Raw genomic sequence first — 8,595 nt, forward strand, 5'->3', positions numbered from 1 at the left:
GCTCAATATGATGACTACTTGATAGTTTTGTGCACCATGCTTAACGGCTTAGAATCGGGACTTCAAAGACGTTTTGAACGTCATGGACCATATGAGATGTTCCAGGAATTGAAGTTAATGTTTCAAGCAAATACCCAAGTTGAGAGATATGAAGTCTCCAACAAGTTCTATAGCTAAAAGATGGAGGAGAATCGCTCAACTAGTGAGCATGTGCTCAGATTGTCTGGGTACTACAATCACTTGAATCAAGTGGGAGTTAATCTTCCAGATAAGATAGTGATTGACAGAATTCTCTAGTCACCATCACCAAGTTAGTAGAACTTCGTGATGAACTATAATATGTAAGGGATGACGAAAGTGATTCCCAAGCTCTTCATGATGTTGAAATCAACGAAGGTAGAAATCAATAAAGAGCATCAAGTGTTGATGATTGACAAGACCACTAGTTTCAAGAAAAGGGCAAAGGGAAAGAAAGGGAACTTCAACTAGAATGACAAGCAAGTTGTCACTCCCGCGAAGAAGCCCAAAGCAGATTAGTAACTCGAAACAGGAGTTACAAAATAAGCAGAAAGTAGTTGAGGGTGAAGTGATGATGTATGTTGGAAGTGGTTCCAAGATTGATATGATGATCATCACACACTCCCTATACTTTCGAGATTAGTGTTGAACCTAAATAAATGTTATTTCGTGTTTGCGTTGAGCATGAATATGATTTGATCATGTTTATTGCAATACGGTTATTCATTTAAAATCAGAGAATAATTGTTGTTCTGTTTAAATGAATAAAACCTTCAATTGGTCATACACCCAATGAAAATAGTTTGTTGGATCTCGATCGTAGTGATACACATATTCATAATATTGATGCCAAAAGATGCAAAGTTAATAATGATAGTGCAACTTATTTGTGGCACTGCCTTTTGGGTCATATCGGTGTAAAGCGCATGAAGAAACTCCATAAAGATGGATTTTCGGAATCACTTGGTTATGAATCATTTGATGCTTGCGAACCGTGCCTTTTGGGCAAGATGACTAAAACTCCGTTCTCCGGAACAATGGAACAAGCTACTGACTTATTGGAAATAATACATACCGATGTATGCGATCCAATGAGTGTTGATGCTCGTGGCAAGTATCGTTATTTTCTGACCTTCACAAGATGATTTGAGCAGATATGGGTATATCTACTTGATGAAACATAAGTCTGAAATAGTTGAAAGGTTTAAAGAATTTCAGAGTGAAGTGGAAAAATCATCGTAACAAGAAAATAAAGTTTCTGCAATCTGATCGCGGAGACGAATATTTGAGTTACGAGTTTGGTCTTCAATTAAAACAATGTGGAATAGTTTCACAGCTCACGCCACCTGGAACACCACAACGTTATGGTGTGTCCGGATGTCGTAACCGCACTTTATTGGATATGGTGCGATCTATGATGTCTCTTACTGATTTACCATTATCGTTTTGGGGTTATGCATTAGAGACAGCTGCATTCACGTTAAAAGGGCACCATCTAAATCCGTTGAGACGACATCGTATGAACTATGGTTTAGAAGTAAACCTAAGCTGTCATTTCTTAAAGTTTGGAGTTGCGATGCTTATATGAAAAAGGTTTTCAACCTGATAAGCTCGAACCCAAATTGGAGAAGTGCGTCTTCATAGAATACCCAAAGGAAACTGTTGGGTACTCCTTCTATCACAAATCCAAAGGAAAAACATTCGTTGCTAAATATGGATCCTTTCTAGGGAAGAAGTTTCTCTCGAAAGAAGTGAGTGGGAGGAAAGTAGAACTTGATGAGGTAATTGTACCTTCTCCCTTATTGGAAAGTAGTCCATCACTGAAATCAGTTGCAGTGATTCCTGCACCAATTAGTGAGGAAGCTAATGATGATGATCATGAAACTTCATATCAAGTTACTACAGAACCTCGTAGGTCTTCCAGAGTACGGTCCGCACCAAAGTGGTACGGTAATCTTGTTCTGAAAGTCATGTTACTAGACCATGATAAACCTACGAACTATGAGGAAGTGATGATGAGCCCAGATTCCGCAAAATGGCTGTAGGCCATAAAATCTGAGATAGGATCCATGTATGAGAACAAAGTGTGGACTTTGGTGGACTTGCCCGATGATCGGCAAGCAATAGAAAATAAATGGATCTTCAAGAGGAAGACGGACATTGATAGTAGTGTTACTATCTACAAAGCTCGACTTGTCGCAAAAAGGTTTTTCGACAAGTTCAAGGTGTTGAATACAATGAGATTTTCTCACTTGTATCGATGCTTAAGTCTGTCCGAATCATGTTAGCAATTGCCACATTTTATGAAATCTGGCAAATAGATGTCAAAACTGCATTCCTTAATGGATTTATTAAAGAAGAGTTGTATATGATGCAACCAGAAGGTTTTGTCAATCCTAAAGGTGCTAACAAAATATGCAAGCTCCAGCAATCCATCTATGGACTGGTGCAAGCATCTCAGACTTGGAATATACACTTTGATAAGTTGATCAAAGCATATTGTTTTGTACAGACTTACGGTGAAGCCTGTATTTACAAGAAAGTGAGTGGGAGCACTACAACATTTCTGATAAGTATATGTGAATGACATATTGTTGATCGGAAATAATGTAGAATTATTCTGCAAAGCATAAAGGAGTGTTTGAAAGGAGTTCTTTAAAAGAAAGACGTCAGTAAAGCTGCTTGCACATTGAGCATCAAGATCTATATAGATAGATCAAGACGCTTGATAAGATTTTTCAATGAATACATACCTTGATAAATTTTTGAAATAGTTCAAAATGGAACAGTCAAAGAAGGAGTTCTTGCCTGTGTTGCAAGGTGTGAAGTTGAGTAAGACTCAAGACCCGACCATGGCAGAAAATAGAAAGAGAATGAAAAGTCATTCCCTATGCCTCAGTCATAGGTTCTATAAAGTATGCTATGCCGTGAACCAGACCTATTGTATACCTTGCTCCGTGTTTGGCAAAGGAATACAATTTTGATCTAATAAGCAGATCACTGGACATGGGTCAAGAATATCCTTAGTGAGGACTAAGGAGATGTTTCTCGATTATGGAGGTGATAAAAGAGCCCGTCGTTAAAGTTACAACGATGCAAGCTTTTACACCAATCCAGATGACTCTAAGTCTCAATCTGGATACATATTGAAAGTGGGAGCAATTAGCTAGAGTAGCTCCGTGCAGAGCATTGTGGACATAGAATATTTGCGAAATACATACGGCTCTGAATATGACAGACCCGTTGACTAAGCTTCTCTCACGAGCAAAACATGATCATACCTTAGTACTCTTTTGGGTGTTAATCACATAGCGACGTGAACTAGATTATTGACACTAGTAAACCTTTTGGGTGTTGATCACATGATGATGTGAACTATGGGTATTAATCACATGCAGATGTGAATATTAGTGTTAAATCACATAGCGATGTGAACTAGATTATTGACTCTAGTGCAAGTGGGAGACTGAAGGAAATTTGCCCTAGAGGCAATAATAAAGTTATTATTTATTTCCTTATTTCATGATAAATGTTTATTATTCATGCTAGAATTGTATTAACCGGAAACATGATACATGTGTGAATACATAGACAAACATATAGTCACTAGTATGCCTCTACTTGGCTAACTCATTAATCAAAGATGGTTATGTTTCCTAACCATAGACATGTGTTGTCATTTGATTAACGGGATCACATCATTAGGAGAATAATGTGGTTGACATGACCCATTCCGTTAGCTTAGCACTTGATCGTTTAGTATGTTGCTATTGCTTTCTTCATGACTTATACATGTTCCTGTAACTATGAGATTATGCAACTCCCATTTACCGGAGGAACACTTTGGGTGCTACCAAACGTCACAACGTAACTGGGTGATTATAAAGGAGTACTACAGGTGTCTCCAAAGGTACATGTTGGATTGGCGTATTTCGAGATTAGGTTTTGTCACTCCGATTGTCGGAGAGGTATCTCTGGGCCCTCTCGGTAATGCACATCACTATAAGCCTTGCAAGCAATGTGACTAATGAGTTAGTTGCGGGATGATGCATTATGTAACGAGAAAAGAGACTTGCCGGTAACGAGATTGAACTAGGTATTGGATACCGACGATCGAATCTTGGGCAAGTAACATACCGATGACAAAGGAAACAACGTATGTTGTTATGCGGTTTGACCGATAAAGATCTTCGTAGAATATGTAGGAGCCAATATGGGCATCCAGGTTCCGCTATTGGTTATTGAACAAGAATAGTTCTAGGTCATGTCTACATAGTTCTCGAACCCGTAGGGTCCGCACGCTTAAGGTTTCGATGACAGTTATATTATGAGTTTATGAGTTTTGATGTACCGAAGGAGCTCGGAGTCCCGGATGAGATCAGGCACATGACGAGGAGTCTCGAAATGGTCGAGACGTAAAGATCGATATATTGGACGACTATATTCGGAGTTCGGAAAGGTTCCGAGTGATTCGGGTATTTTTCGGAGTACCGGAGAGTTACGGGAATTCGCCGGGGAGTATATGGGCCTTATTGGGCCATACGGGAATAGAGGAGAGAGGCCGAAAGGAAGGAGGCGCGCAGCCCCCCTCTGGTCCGAATTGGACAAGGGGTGCGGCCCCCCTTTCCTTCCTCCTCTCCCCCTCTTTCCCCCTTTCTCCTACTCCAACAAGGAAGGAGGGAGTCCTACTCCCGGTGGGAGTAGGACTCCCCTTGGCGCGCCCCTCCTAGGCCGGCCGCCCCTCCCCCCTTGCTCCTTTATATACGGGGGTAGGGGGGCACCTCTAGGAACAACAACAACACAAGTTGATCTACGGATCGTTCCTCAGCCGTGTGCGGTGCCCCCTTCCACCATATTCCACCTCGGTCATATCGTCGCGGAGTTTAGGCGAAGCCCTGCGCCGGTAGAGCATCATCATCGTCACCACACCGTCGTGCTGACGGAACTCATCCCCGAAGCTTTGCTGGATCGGAGCCCGGGGATCGTCATCGAGCTGAACGTGTGCTGAACTCGGAGGTGCCGTACGTTCAGTACTTGGATTAGTCGGATCGTCAAGACGTACGACTACATCAACCGCGTTGTCATAACGCTTCCGCTTACGGTCTACGAGGGTACGTGGACAACACTCTCCCCTCTCGTTGCTATGCCATCACCATGATCTTGCGTGTACGTAGGAAATTTTTTGAAATTACTACGTTCCCCAACATGTGTAACCCACGCTGCTACAAATATCGACCGACAGTGCCCCCAACTCCATTTAGCAGCAGCGCGGTTCCGTTAGGCGCGCTACTGCTAAAGCAGTAGTAGTAGCGCATTTTTTCTGAGGTTGCTTCTGCTAATCTTCAAATTGGACACACTTTTAATCCCACTTAGCAGTAGCGCTTCTGACGAAAGTGCGCTGCTGCTACTTTCTTATCAACAGCGCATTTTACGTCCCGCGCTACTGCTAATCTGCACCAACCCACCACCTTTTCCCCACCGTCCCCCTCCCCCTCCTCTCTTCCCTTTCCCCTACCTCCCACTCTCACTCTTCTTCTTCCTCAATACTTCTCCCCCATTACTCTCTCTCTTCTATCTACCTTTCTCTCTCTTCATTACTCCTACCTAACTACACCACCTCCATTAATGCATCTCCTTTCTCTTTTTCCTTCCCCTCCACTAGTTGAAGTTGTCTCCTCCCAAATTAGGTAGCTAGGTAGATGTAGGATTCAGTTAAGTGACCTATTTGCCCCCTAACTAGATCTATCTTTGTCAAGAAGAGCTTTGTGTACTTTTGATCTCCCTACAACATCATCTCCACCGTGTGCTCGATCTCGAGATAGAGGTGATGAAAATTTCATGATTTTGCAAAATGGAAATATGTTTATGTGTGTGTGATATATTTGTGGAAATTGTGTGTGTGGCATGAGTTGACGCCAAATTGTGCTTTTGAGTTGCCTATGTTTTGCCGAAATGTCGATTTATTTCCGTTTCGGCGAATTCCGGGCAAACTCTAGATCCATATATGTCCTATTTTTAGGGAAGGTCATGCCGAATTTTTGTATGACTTTGATTCATGCACGCATTTTTATAATCAATTTATTTTATTATTACCGTGCAGACATTCATGATAGTCAGTGGAACGATGGTGAACAGGTGGTTGCGGTCGGCGGTGGAGGACATGAAAGAAAATAACTTGATAGAGGTTTTATGTCCGTGTCGAAAATGCAAAGGAATAGTTTGGCTCGACCCCTATGACGATGGTCGTGTCGAAGTACACCTGCTCATGACTGGTTTCATGGATGGCTATACTCGGTGGATAACTGAAGATGAGGATGACGATGTTGAGGATGCCGACGGGGCAGGCAATGATGACAAGGGGCAAGACGAAGAGATGATCGATAACTGCGCCGGGGAAGAGGCCGGACATGGCGGCGGAGAAGGGGCCGGACATGGCAGAGGAGAAGGGGCCGGACATGGCGGCGGAGTGATGACATGGACTCCACGCAGAAGAGTTCATCGATACTAAGTTCAATCGTGCGGGACCCTCATGTTCAAGCATTGCTTCGCAAGGAGACGAGTACTGAGAGAGCTGCTTCTACAGAGGAGGCTAAGATGGAGCAACTGGTGGTAGACTCGAACACTCCATTGTATGATGGTTGTAATCCTGAGGTGACCCGCTTGAGTTTCACGATCCAACTCCTGAAGACGAAGGCTAAAAACAGATGGACCGACACTAGCCTCGATGAGCATCTCAAGTACCTAAAGGATGTTCTTCCTGCGGGTAATCTATGTCCTACTAGTGTTGATGAGGCCAAGAAGATCGTGTGCCCTCTTGATCTGCCACACGTTAGATACCATGCATGCATCAACGATTGCATAATTTATCGGAAGGAGCACGTGGAAAAAACAAGCTGTCCGGTGTGCAATGCTTCTCGATACAAGAATGCCGGGAAGAAATGTCCCCATAAAGTTGTATGGTACTTACCGATCACTCCCTGTCTCTAGAGGTATTTTGTAGATCCCAAGGAAGCAAAGCTAATGTGCTGGCACGCGGAGAGGAAGAAGCCCGACGATGGAGATGATCCGAAGCTGAGACACGTGAAGGATGGAAGCCAGTGGAGAGCTATGAACAGCTTCTATCAGTATATTGAATGTGATGCAAGGAACATCGTGCTCGGCGCGTGTACCGACGGCATGAATCCGTTTGGCAACCAAAACGCCAACCATAGCACATGGCCCGTGTTTGTATGGATGTACAACCTCCCCCCTGGCTGTGCATGAAATCGAAGTACATTCACATGAGCATGCTTATTCAAGGGCTGAAACAACCAGGAAATAATATTAATTTGTATCTAGGGCTACTTTAAGAAGAGTTAGACACGTTATGGAAAACACCGGCCAAGACATGGGACGCCAGCAAAGGCGAGTATTTCAACATGAGAGCCGCACTGATCACGACAGTGCAGGACTATCTTGGTTACAGATATGTGGCAGGCCAGGTGTGCCATGGATAATGCGGATGCACGCGGTGCATGGATGATATGACGTCTCAACATCTAACGTCAAGGAAAGATGGCGGGTTTGGGAAAATCATGTACATGGGGTATCGAAGATGGCTTGAACAGGATGACCCATGGAGAAACCGTGGAGATCTATTCAATGGTCACGCTTAGCATTGAGGACCTCCACGTAAGCGGAGCGGTGCCGAAATCGATGAGCTATTGAAAAACTGGAAGGAGTGCCGAGAAAGGCGCCGGAGCTGCTGCTGAAGGTATGGAAGACGAGGTCTTTGTTCTGGGACTTGGAGTACCAGCACAAACTCGATACACCTCATTTCCTTGATCAAATGCATATCTGTAAGAATGTCCTTGAGAGCTTGCTCGCAACACTGATGAACATGCCGAATAAGACCAAGGATGGGCTGAAGGCAAGAAAAGACTTGCAAGATTTGAAAATCAGGGAAGATCTGCACATGCCGCCCCGTAAAATGTCAGACGAGACAAAGACGGAGACAGAGGCACGGGAGAAGAAGGACAAGAAAATAAAGAAAGAGGATTATTGCCCCCCTTCTTGCTTCACCTTAAGTCAGGCTGAGATCAATGCCTTCTTTAAGTGCCTTACCGGAGTCAAAGTTAGTTCCGGTTACTGTGGCAAGATAAGCAGATATCTAGACACGAACAAGAAAAGGTTCAGCGGGATGAAGTGTCATGACTGTCATGTGATGATGACGCAAATACTACCTGTTGCCCTTAGAGGGATAATGGACAAGCACGTCCGTGACACGCTTATTGGTCTCTGCAACTTTTTCAACATCATCTCTTGAAAGTCGATCAGTGTGAAGCAGCTCCGAAGGCTACAGGAAGAGATCGTTGTGATACTGAATGAGCTTAAGATGTACTTCCTGCCCGCGTTCTTTGACATGATGGTGCATCTGTGTGTCCATATTGTGGATGACATAATAGACCTTGGGCCGTCATTCCTACACAACATGATGCCGTTTGAGAGGATGAATGGGATCATCAAAGGATTCATTCGTAACATGTCCCGTCCGGATGGAAGCATCGTCCAGGGCTATTTGACATAAGAGTGCATCTC

This window comes from Triticum dicoccoides, chromosome 4B (assembly GCF_002162155.2).
Source record: "Triticum dicoccoides isolate Atlit2015 ecotype Zavitan chromosome 4B, WEW_v2.0, whole genome shotgun sequence".
NCBI lineage: Eukaryota > Viridiplantae > Streptophyta > Magnoliopsida > Poales > Poaceae > Triticum > Triticum dicoccoides.